Source organism: Oncorhynchus gorbuscha, linkage group LG07 (genome assembly GCF_021184085.1).
Source record: "Oncorhynchus gorbuscha isolate QuinsamMale2020 ecotype Even-year linkage group LG07, OgorEven_v1.0, whole genome shotgun sequence".
Classification (NCBI taxonomy): domain Eukaryota; kingdom Metazoa; phylum Chordata; class Actinopteri; order Salmoniformes; family Salmonidae; genus Oncorhynchus; species Oncorhynchus gorbuscha.
In genome coordinates, this window is record NC_060179.1 from 79965391 (window position 1) to 79978448 (window position 13058).

The 13058-nt window shown below is 45.4% G+C and overlaps 1 pseudogene; it reads right to left on the reverse strand.

Annotated features, from left to right (window-relative positions):
- Nucleotides 1-7821: 7821 nt before the first annotated feature.
- On the reverse strand, nt 7822-12564 carry LOC124039055 (annotated as a pseudogene).
- Between the last annotated feature and the right edge of the window lie 494 nt (nt 12565-13058).

Here is a 13058-nt window from a genome sequence, read left to right on the forward strand (position 1 = left end):
TCTCTCTCTCTCTCTCTCTCGCACACACACACACACACACACGCCTTCTCTCTCTCTCTCTCGCACACACACACACACACGCCTTCTCTCTCTCTCTCTCTCTCTTGCGCACACACACACACACACACTATTTTGATGAATAGCCTACTAACAGGGTAGGGTTGGAGAACAGTTAGTGTTACTCTAAATTCAATAATACAAGTCACGTTTTGTCTTTTTAATTAAGCAGGGATGAAAGGTGTCTAGTTCGAATAAGTAAATAGTTAATAGCACAGGAAGTAGCTCACAAGGTTTTGCGCGCCTCTAGTGCGCTTTCTGTCCCAGCTGCTCCATTTGACCGAGGTGAGTCGAACATAATGTATCTTTGTCATTGGGTCATCAAGACTAGAAATAGACCATTGTACATAAAGTAGTCGATATATTCGTGCCTTTCCTCAGATCATGTATAGTCTATGATGAAATATATAGGCACCCCCAATGTGTCAATAGCCTAGCTGTGCATCTGCACACACACTGTTAAGAGCGAAATCTGTATTTCATCAGAGGAGGAATGAGGAGACACCTGGTGGCAGTGCAGCGCTTACCAGGCTACTAGTCCAACTGTTGATCACTTTGACATCAGAGACACAGGGTGGCAGTGCACTCCATGTAGGCTACTAGTTAACATGTCACATGGGAGGCTACTAGTTAACGTGTCACATGGGAGGCTACTAGTTAACGTGTCACATGGGAGGCTACTAGTTAACTTGTCACATGGGAGGCTACCAGTTAACGTGTCACATGGGAGGCTACCAGTTAACGTGTCACATGGGAGGCTACCAGTTAACGTGTCACATGGGAGGCTACCAGTTAACGTGTCACATGGGAGGCTACCAGTTAACGTGTCACATGGGAGGCTACCAGTTAACGTGTCACATGGGAGGCTACTAGTTAACGTGTCACATGGGAGGCTACTAGCTAACGTGTTACATGGGAGGCTAACAGTTAACGTGTCACATGGGAGGCTACCAGTTAACGTGTCACATGGGAGGCTACTAGTTAACGTGTCACATGGGAGGCTACCAGTTAACGTGTCACATGGGAGGCTACTAGTTAACGTGTCACATGGGAGGCTACCAGTTAACGTGTCACATGGGAGGCTACCAGTTAACGTGTCACATGGGAGGCTACCAGTTAACGTGTCACATGGGAGGCTACTAGTTAACGTGTCACATGGGAGGCTACTAGTTAACGTGTCACATGGGAGGCTACTAGTTAACGTGTCACATGGAAGGCTACTAGTTAACGTGTCACGTGGGAGGCTACTAGTTAACGTGTCACGTGGGAGGCTACTAGTTAACGTGTCACGTGGGAGGCTACTAGTTAACGTGTCACATGGGAGGCTACTAGTTAATGTGTCACATGGGAGGCTACTAGTTAACGTGTCACATGGGAGGCTACAGTTAACGTGTCACATGGGAGGCTACCAGTTAACGTGTCACATGGGAGGCTACTAGTTAACGTGTCACATGGGAGGCTACTAGTTAAAATGTCACATGGGAGGCTACCAGTTAACGTGTCACATGGGAGGCTACTAGTTAACGTGTCACATGGGAGGCTACCAGTTAACGTGTCACATGGGAGGCTACCAGTTAACGTGTCACATGGGAGGCTACTAGTTAACGTGTCACATGGGAGGCTACTAGTTAACGTGTCACATGGGAGGCTACTAGTTAAAGTGTCACATGGGAGGCTACCAGTTAACGTGTCACATGGGAGGCTACTAGTTAACGTGTCACATGGGAGGCTACTAGTTAACGTGTCACATGGGAGGCTACTAGTTAACATGTCACATGGGAGGCTACTAGTTAACGTGTCACATGGGAGGCTACTAGTTAACATGTCACATGGGAGGCTACTAGTTAACATGTCACATGGAAGGCTACTAGTTAACGTGTTACACATGGAAGGCTACTAGTTAACATGTCACATGGAAGGCTACTAGTTAACATGTCACACATGGAAGGCTACTAGTTAACATGTCACATGGGAGGCTACTAGTTAACATGTCACATGGAAGGCTACTAGTTAACATGTCACACATGGAAGGCTACTAGTTAACATGTCACATGGAAGGCTACTAGTTAACATGTCACACATGGAAGTCTACTAGTTAACATGTCACATGGGAGGCTACTAGTTAACATGTCACATGGAAGGCTACTAGTTAGCGTATCACACATAGAAGCCTACTAGTTAACGTGTCACATGGAAGCCTACTAGTTAACGTGTCACACATGGAAGGTTACTAGTTAACGCAACACACATGGAAGACTACTAGTTAACGTGTCACACATGGAAGGCTACTAGTTAACATGTCACACATGGAAGGCTACTAGTTAACTTATCACACATGGAAGCCTACTAGTTAATGTGTTACACATGGAAGGCTACTAGTTAACATGTCAAACATGGAAAGCTACTAGTTAACTTATCACACATGGAAGGCTACTAGTTAACGTGTCACACATGGAAGGTTACTAGTTAACGCAACACACATGGAAGACTACTAGTTAACTTATCACACATGGAACGCTACTAGTTAACTTATCACATATGGAACGCTACTAGTTAACTTATTACACATGGAAGACTACTAGTTAACTTATCACACATGGAACGCTACTAGTTAACTTATCACACATGGAACGCTACTAGTTAACTTATCACACATGGAAAGCTACTAGTTAACTTATCACACATGGAAGGCTACTAGTTAACATGTCACATGGAAGGCTACTAGTTAACATGTCACACATGGAAGGCTACTAGTTAACATGTCACATGGGAGGCTACTAGTTAACATGTCACATGGAAGGCTACTAGTTAACATGTCACACATGGAAGGCTACTAGTTAACATGTCACATGGAAGGCTACTAGTTAACATATCACACATGGAAGCCTACTAGTTAGCGTATCACACATAGAAGCCTACTAGTTAACGTGTCACATGGAAGCCTACTAGTTAACGTGTCACACATGGAAGGTTACTAGTTAACGCAACACACATGGAAGACTACTAGTTAACGTGTCACACATGGTAGGCTACTAGTTAACATGTCACACATGGAAGGCTACTAGTTAACTTATCACACATGGAAGCCTACTAGTTAATGTGTTACACATGGAAGGCTACTAGTTAACATGTCAAACATGGAAAGCTACTAGTTAACTTATCACACATGGAAGGCTACTAGTTAACGTGTCACACATGGAAGGTTACTAGTTAACGCAACACACATGGAAGACTACTAGTTAACTTATCACACATGGAACGCTACTAGTTAACTTATCACATATGGAACGCTACTAGTTAACTTATTACACATGGAAGACTACTAGTTAACTTATCACACATGGAACGCTACTAGTTAACTTATCACACATGGAACGCTACTAGTTAACTTATCACACATGGAAAGCTACTAGTTAACCTATCACACATGGAAGGCTACTAGTTAACTTATCACACATGGAAAGCTACTAGTTAACTTATCACACATGGGAGGCTACTAGTTAACTTATCACACATGGAAGACTATTAGTTAACTTATCACACATGGGAGGCTACTAGTTAACTTATCACACATGGGAGGCTACTAGTTAAATTATCACACAAAGAAGACTACTAGTTAACTTATCACACATGGGAGGCTACTAGTTAACTTGTCACACATGGAAGACTATTAGTTAACTTATCACACATGGGAGGCTACTAGTTAACTTATCACACATGGGAGGCTACTAGTTAACTTATCACACATGGAAGACTACTAGTTAACTTATCACACATGGGAGGCTACTAGTTAACTTATCACACATGGAAGACTACTAGTTAACTTATCACACATGGAAGACTACTAGTTAACTTATCACACATGGAAGACTACTAGTTAACTTATCACACATGGAAGACTACTAGTTAACTTATCACACATGGAAGACTACTAGTTAACTTATCACATATGGAACGCTACTAGTTAACTTATCACATGGAACGCTACTAGTTAACTTATTACACATGGAAGACTACTAGTTAACTTATCATATAATATAATAATATATGCCATTTAGCAGACGCTTTTATCCAAAGCGACTTACAGTCATGTGTGCATACATTCTACGTATGGGTGGTCCCGGGGATCGAACCCACTATCCTGGCGTTACAAACGCCATGCTCTACCAACTGAGCTACAGAAGGACATGGAAGACTACTAGTTAACTTATCACACATGGAAGACTACTAGTTAACTTATCACACATGGAAGACTACTAGTTAACTTATCATACATGGAAGACTACTAGTTAACTTATCACACATGGAAGACTACTAGTTAACTTATGGAAAGCTATTGGCTGTTTTTCACCCATTGGCTTTTGATTGTGATAATACCATTAGTTTGGTCTCACATCTAAACAGTCAAAACACCTCTCCCATCCTGATGTGTAAAAAACATGTTTTTAAAACATCTGTTGTCTGATATTCTGCCTTGTCTCCATGCTCTGTCCAGCAGTTCACGCCACAATGAAACACTAAAGGTGGCTGCTGAAAGACAAATTGAAGAATATGTTTGATTCTGGTTTCTTTCCTTGTGTGGTTGTTGTTGCCGTTGCCCATGTGACAATGTCATTTCATCCAAAAATACATCACCTGGCAATACCTGATGTCAGTTGTGGGGCAGGTAAGCCTACAGTAAGTTTATGTATGTCACAAATGGGCAGGACTGGTGACAGACACCAATTGACATAGAGTTGTAGTCAACCTTTAGTAGTAAATTGGAATGCCCTTTTTTTATGTCAATCTTGCCTTTTTTATGGTTTTCTATTTGACTTCCATAGTTGGTGTCTACAGTTGGCTATCATGTGAAACTGAATTTATACCTGTGAGTATTGAAAGAAGTACTCGTTTAACCTGCTACCACCCGGTTACTCAACCCTGCACCTTAGAGGCTGCTGCCCTATGTACATAGACGTGGAATCACTGGTCACTTTAATAATGGAACACTAGTCACTTTAATAATGGAACGCTGGTCACTTTAATAATGGAACGCTGATCACTTTAATAATGGAACGCTGGTCACTTTAATAATGGAACGCTGGTCACTTTAATAATGGAACGCTGGTCACTTTATTAATGGAACGCTGGTCACTTTAATAATGGAACGCTGGTCACTTTATTAATTGAACGCTGGTCACTTTAATAATGGAACGCTGGTCACCTTAATAAAGGAACGTTGGTCACTCGAATAAGGGAACGCTGGTCACTCGAATAATGGAACGCTGGTCACTCGAATAATGGAACGCTGGTCACTCGAATAATGGAACGCTGGTCACTCGAATAATGGAACGCTGGTCACTCAAATAATGGAACGCTGGTCACTCGAATAATGGAACGCTGGTCACTCGAATAATGGAACGCTGGTCACTCGAATAATGGAACGCTGGTCACTTGAATAATGGAACGCTGGTCACTTGAATAATGGAACGCTGGTCACTTGAATAATGGAACACTGGTCACTTTAATAATGGAACACTAGTTTGTACCTGCCTGTCGGCTACGTGACAGGAGCTGCCAGAGCTGGGATATTGCTGGGATATCTCATTTAGAAATGTTCATTTGAGTCTGTCTGTCTGTCTGTCTGTCTGTCTGTCTGTCTGTCTGTCTGTCTGTCTGTCTGTCTGTCTGTCTGTCTGTCTGTCTGTCTGTCTGTCTGTCTGTCTGTCTGTCTGTCTGTCTGTCTGTCTGTCTGTCTGTCTGTCTGTCTGTCTGTCTGTCTGTCTGTCTGTCTGTCTGTCTGTCTGTCTGTCTGTCATTAGGTTTGTTTAGCTAGCTGAGATGAAGTGGGGAGAGTGTTTTGCAGAAACGTTATTTGCTCCTGTGGCTTTTACATTTACATTTACATTTAAGTCATTTAGCAGACGCTCTTATCCAGAGCGACTTACAAATTGGTGCATTCACCTTATGGTAGGGGGATGTGTGTTATGGGTAGGGGGGATGTGTGTTATGGGTAGGGGGGAATAATGGTTAAACCTCCATCCAGTTGCCTTTTCATGAGAAAATAACACCAGAGCTAACAGCTGTTGTTTGACCTCACTGTCGCCGTGGAAATGAAGTGCCTAGTGCCATTTCTTTGGTTGATTGGTTTGGGTGTGCTGCTCAGCGAGCAGGATGTTCTGACATGTCCTCTCCATGGTAAAGCATAACAACACCGTATAAACACAATGTCTCACTCTCATTTAGCTTTACGTTCCGTCCCTGTGCCTTGATTTGATCAACGTGCAACGAGATGAAGGATACACAGGAAGTAACGGCATCTCTTTTTCAGGGTCTTTTCCCTCTGTAACCAAAGCCCGTTGTACCTACTTCAAAACGGACCGAAAAACAAGAAAATAAAACAATATCCATGTGTCTTTCTTTTTAAACAAATAAAAAATGATATCATGTTGTGTAATTATGACTAGCTACCGTATATGGTAAACAGCAAAATGCCAGGCCAAGTGCTCATGATGTCACAAGCCAAATGTTCCCCTAAGGAAAAATAAATAGTTTGTGAGCCATTTAATTGGATTCCCGCTGGCACATCATAAAATTATAAATAACACGTTAATCAGTTACAAAAAAAACCCACGCTGCTTAGTTTTCAGTCCAGCAAAAGTTCAGTTGAAGCCTCTTTGAGAATGTTCAGCTCAGAGGGCGATTGTCAGCTGTCCACAGAACATGGTTGGAATACACTCTGTGGTTCAGAGGTCATAAGTGCTTAGGGGGGCCGTGGGATGTAGGGACGGGGTTGGTCTCAATTAGGGCTGGTCTAAGGGTCAAAGTCACATGGTCCGTGGGATGGGGTGTTGGGGTGTTGGGGGAACTGTGAAGTGGGGTATTTGGGGGGGACGAAGACAGATGGAAAATCTGACATAGGGAAGAGGGTACTGTGTTGGTACTGTGATGGAGGGATGAGGGATGGAGTGGACGAGAGGGTTGGAGGGATGGAGGGATGGGGGATGGAGTGGACGAGAGGGTTGGGGGATGGGGTGGACGAGAGGGTTGGAGGGATGGGGATGGGGTGGACGAGAGGGTTGGAGGGATGGAGGGATGGGGTGGATGAGAGGGTTGGAGGGATGGAGGGATGGGGGATGGGGTGGATGAGAGGGTTGGAGGGATGGAGGGATGGGGGATGGGGTGGATGAGAGGGTTGGAGGGATGGAGGGATGGGGGATGGGGTGGACGAGAGGGTTGGAGGGATCGGGTGGACGAGAGGGTTGGAGGGATGGGGGATGGGGTGGACGAGAGGGTTGGAGGGTTGGAGGGATGGAGGGATCGGGTGGACGAGAGGGTTGGAGGGATGGGGGATGGGGTGGACGAGAGGGTTGGAGGGATGGAGGGATGGGGTGGACAAGAGGGTTGGAGGGATGGGGGATGGGGGATGGAGGGATGGGGTGGACGAGAGGGTTGGAGGTATGGGGGATGGGGTGGACGAGAGGGTTGGAGGGATGGAGGGATGGGGGATGGAAGGATGGGGTGGACGAGAGGGTTGGAGGGATGGAGGGATGGAGAGATGGGGTGGACGAGTGGGTTGTTCTTAAATAGGGGGTCTCGTCCCATAGTCAAGGGCCAAGGTCAGAGTCACACCTTGCGGAGTGGTAGGGGGGTGGGATTGGTTGAGTCTCGGTGCCAGCACTTGTTTGTCCCGTTAGACATCGAGGATGTGGAGGCGTCGCCGGGTGCATCCTGAGCAGCAGAACATCCCTTTACGGCCACTCCGAGTTGCTTACTGACAACACTTTAGAGAAAGAAGTTAACTACAGTGTTGAGCATGGCCAGCATATTAACAGGTTGTAGGCCAGGTGGATCCGTCTGTCCTGGTGGACTGAGGACACGTACAGTATAGATGATAGATGACCACTCGAGTCCTGGGGTCCCAGAGGATTGCGAACACAGAGTTGATGGCGAGCAGCATGGCGGGGCTCTTACCCAGGCGCCATAGCCATACCAACTGAGGCCCACCGCCACCACACTCCTCCTGGCACGGGGCCTGTCTCTGCCACGCTCCCAGCCGGCGGAGGATCAGCAAGTTCAGAACCAGGAAGATGCTACATGGCAGGAAGTATATTATAGTCACGTGTGTCCATTTGAGGGCGGGATCAAGGGAGCTGGGCGGTAACATGTCAGACCACCAGAAGAACGGCACGCCCGACAACAGCGCCAGGAATAAGACGATGGCGGTGATCCACCGCACCGCAGCGCTGGGCAGCTAATCTGGCGGTGGAGGAGAGAGTGGCACTGCGCCACTTAGCGGTCCATGGTAAGAGGTACGGTGGCCCAGATGGAGGTATGGCTGTCAGTGAACTCCGCCACGCTGACATAGTGCAGCAGGAGGGTGGGGACCTAGAAAATTAGTACAATACTTTATTGTCCATTCTTCAACCACTGAGCTGCCTCCCTCCCGGTGGAACATGGCTGCCTCCCTCCCGGTGGAACATGGCCGTTTCCAGCAGGAAACCCACCGAGATGATGCAGCGCTGGGAGAGGATGTCAGAGCCGGTTAGAGCCAGCAGGTACATGTACAGAACTTTCTTACAGTCTGCCAGCTGGGATAGAGCCACCGAAGTCAGGATGTTAACTGAGAGAGGAGGAGGGAGGGGGGGGGGAGGGAGGGAGGGTGAAGAGAGAGGGTGAGGGTAGAGAAAAAGAGGGAGAAGTGGGAGAGGGGAAAGAGAGAGAGAGAGAGAGAGAACATTTACTCAAACACCATTTGTATTTCATTATACTTGGCTTGTAGCTGTGTTACGATAGATATTCTGTGGAGGGGGGAGATATTTGTTCTCAGTAAGCAGATAGTCCCTCTAAGAGACCCATGACAGTATGTGTGTGTGTGTGTGTGTGTGTGTGTGTGTGTGTGTGTGTGTGTGTGTGTGTGTGTGTGTGTGTGTGTGTGTGTGTGTGTGTGTGTGTGTGTGTGTGTGTGTGTGTGTGTGTGTGTGTGTGTGTGTGTGTGTGTGTGTGTGTGTGTGTGTGTGTGTGTGTGTGTGAAATACAGGAGCTACATTGATGTGTATTTCCTTCAATATAAAGAGCTCATGTATCCTCCAATGAATAAAATCACAGCCTTGTCAGCAACACAATATTCCCACTAAATTCAATTGGAGCACATTGTGAGCACAGTTAGTCTCAGACCTTCGATCTCAACACAGACCTCTCAAAACGTACTAGGGGAAACTAGTACACTGTGCTCTTGGGGTGGGTGTGTGTGTCTTGGTGTTGATGTGTGTGTCTTGGTGTTGATGTGTGTGTCTTGGTGTGGATGTGTGTGTCTTGGTGTGTGTGTGTGTCTTGGTGTTGATGTGTGTGTCTTGGTGTGTGTGTGTGTCTTGGTGTGTGTGTGTGTGTCTTGGGGTGTGTGTGTGTGTCTTGGTGTGTGTGTGTGTCTTGGTGTTGATGTGTGTGTCTTGGTGTGTGTGTGTGTGTCTTGGTGTTGATGTGTGTGTCTTGGGGTGTGTGTGTGTGTCTTGGTGTGTGTGTGTGTCTTGGTGTTGATGTGTGTGTCTTGGTGTGTGTGTGTGTGTCTTGGTGTTGATGTGTGTGTCTTGGGGTGTGTGTGTGTGTCTTGGTGTGTGTGTGTCTTGGTGTGTGTGTGTCTTGGTGTTGATGTGTGTGTCTTGGGGTGTGTGTGTGTGTCTTGGTGTGTGTGTGTGTGTCTTGGTGTGTGTGTGTGTCTTGGTGTTGATGTGTGTGTCTTGGGGTGTGTGTGTGTGTCTTGGTGTGTGTGTGTCTTGGTGTGTCATCTTGTGTTATGTGTGTGTCTTGGGGTGAATGAGGACCCTTGGTGTTGATGTGTGTGTCTTGGGGTGTGTGTCTTTATTCCAGTAAAGGAAATTGGTGTTGATGTGTGTGTCTTGGGGTGAAAACAAAACTTGGTGTGTGTAATTGTCTTGGTCGTGTGTGTGTCTTGGTGTGACAGACTTGGTGTGTGTGTGTGTCTTAAACTGTGTGTTGCCTCGGGTGTGGCACCTTGGTGTGTGTGTGTGTGTCTTGGTGACACCTGTGTCTTGGGGTGTGTGTGTGTGTCTTGGTGTGTGTCTGGTGTGTGTGTGTCTTGACACGTGTGTGTCTTGGGTGTGACAAAGTCCTTGGTGTGTGTGTGTGTCTTGGTGTGTGTGTGTGTCTTGGGGTGTGGAAAACAAGGGGAGAAATAGAGTGTGTCTTGGTGTGTGTGTGTCTTGGTGTGTGTGTGTGTGTGTCTGGTAGGTGTGTGTGTGTCTTGGTGTGTGTGACTAAATGAGTGAGTTCTTGGGAGAATGAGTGTCTTGGGGTGTGGAGCTTGGAACTTGGTGTGTGTGTGTGTGTCTTGGTGTGTGTGTGGTGTCTTGGTGTGGGTGTCTTGGTGTGTGTGGGATTGAAAAAGGTGTCTTGGGGTGTGTAAGACCTTGGGGTGTGTGTGTGTGTCTTGGTGTGTGTGTGTGTCTTGCATAATGACAAGACAATGGTTAATTCCAAAACATGTCATCTAGTGTTATGCAGGTGAATGAGGACCAAACAGCGACTTCCTCCAGAGTCTTTATTCCAGTAAAGGAAATAGGCAATACTCCTGGACAATCAGAGCAGAAAACAAAACATAAAAAATTTAATTCCACTCGTAGTGACAGGACAGACTGGAGACTCGACCATAAACTGTAGGTTGCCTCGGGAAGGCACCGACCGTAGCAGACTCAGACACCTGCTCACACGCAGCATCTGAGGGAAACAAGACACGACAGGGCAGTGTTAAGACTAGCACGGCGAACAATATTTTGGATCCGACAAGGACAGAAGTGGAAAACAAGGGGAGAAATAGGGACTCTAATCATTTAGACAAAATAGTAACAGGTGTAAAAAGACTTTTGAGTGAGTTAGGAGAATGAGGAACAGCTGGGAGCAGGAACGTTTATGTGTAACTCTGTGTTGGGGTTTTTGTTCCACTGGGAACTTTATCTTAAGACCAGCAGGGGAGTTGTAAATGAGAACTGCATAATGACAAGACAATATATGACAAAACATGACATCTAGAGGGTTGTAAATGAGAACTGCTCTCCCCTATCTTGACCCCCCAATCTGTAAATGAGAACTGCTCATCCCCATATTGTTATTTATTTTTTGCTCCTTTGCACCCCAGGATCTCTACTTGTACATCATCATCTGCACATCTATCACTCCAGTGTTAATGCTAAATTGTAATTATTTTGCCTCTATGGCCTATTTATTGTCTACCTACATTTACACACACTGTACATAGATTTTTCTATTGTGTTATTGACTGTACGTTTGTTTATGTGTAACTCTGTGTTGTTGTTTTTGTTCCACTGCTTTGCTTTATCTTGGCCAGGTCGGAGTTGTAAATGAGAACTGCTTTGCTTTATCTTGGCCAGGTCGCAGTTGTAAATGAGAACTGCTTTGCTTTATCTTGGCCAGGTCACAGTTGTAAATGAGAACTGCTTTGCTTTATCTTGGCCAGGTCACAGTTGTAAATGAGAACTGCTTTGCTTTATCTTGGCCAGGTCGGAGTTGTAAATGAGAACTGCTTTGCTTTATCTTGGTCAGGTCGGAGTTGTAAATGAGAACTTGTTCTCAACTGGCCTGCCTGGTTAAATAAAGGTGAGATATAAAATATCCTGCTGGATCAATAGTGATCACCCATGACAACCATTTTTTATATATTATTTTATCTTTATTTAACTAGTCAGTTAAGAACAAATTCTTATTTACAATGACGGCCTAAGAACAGTGGGTTAACTGCCTTGGGGGCAGAACAACAGATTTTTACCTTGTCAGTTCTGGGATTCAATCTGGCAACCTTACGGTTACTAGTCCAACGCTGTAACCACTAGGCTACCTTCCGCCCCAATGACAACATAATATTGGTGGACTGGGGCTGTGTGTGTGTGTGTGTGTGTGTGTGTGTGTGTGTGTGTGTGTGTGTGTGTGTGTGTGTGTGTGTGTGTGTGTGTGTGTGTGTGTGTGTGTGTGTGTGTGTGCGTGCGTGCGTGCGTGCGTGTGTGTGTATATACAGTATATAGGGTGCTGGGGTGTATAGACATTATTTACAGTATATTAATATAATATATAGTATATCTGTAGAATATATAGAATATTATATGTTCAGTAATAGATAGGATAGGCCTTGACTAGAATACAGTATATACATATGAGATGAGTAAAACAGTATGTAAACATTATTAAAGTGACTAGTGTTCCATTATTAAAGTGACTAGTGATTCCACGTCTATGTACATAGGGCAGCAGCCTATAAGGTGCAGGGTTGAGTAACCGGGTGGTAGCCGGCTAGTGACTAAAGTTCAGGGCAGGGTAATGGATACTGGGCGGAGGTCGGCTAGTGGTGACTATTTAACCGTCTGTGTGTGCGTGCGTGTGTGTGTGTTGTGTGCACGCTCCACACAGAGGAGGGTGTTGCAGTAGATGACAGGGACATCTAGACCTCTGCGACACTTCACCTCCTGGTTTCAGGCCCTGCTCTGAAGGGTTGGTCTCCATGATATTGGGCCAGTCAAACAAGACCTTGGGGCTTCTCCTGAATGGGAGATAACTATTTTGAGAGAGGAGGACCATGGTCAGAATACTGAAAAAAAGATATCTGATTTGACTGAAACGTCACTAGTTTTATCGGTGAGTCAGTGAACTGTATAGTAAGGAGAGACTGTTAAGCCATTGTATAGCTAGCACCTCTACTGTAGTTTGAGCACAAATCAATTTTTTATTATTTCACTTACAATTTTAAAGATAGAATTATCAAAATATTAAAAAGTGCAAATTAAACTGTATGCTAGGAACTGTCAAACTGCTGCTATGAAATGAAAGTCCTGCTACATTACTACCTCACATTGAACCACAGCCAGATGGCTGCTACATTACTACTCCACATTGAACCACAGCCAGATGGCTGCTACATTACTACTCCACATTGAACCACAGCCAGATGGCTGCTACATTACTACTCCACATTGAACCACAGCCAGATGGCTGCTACA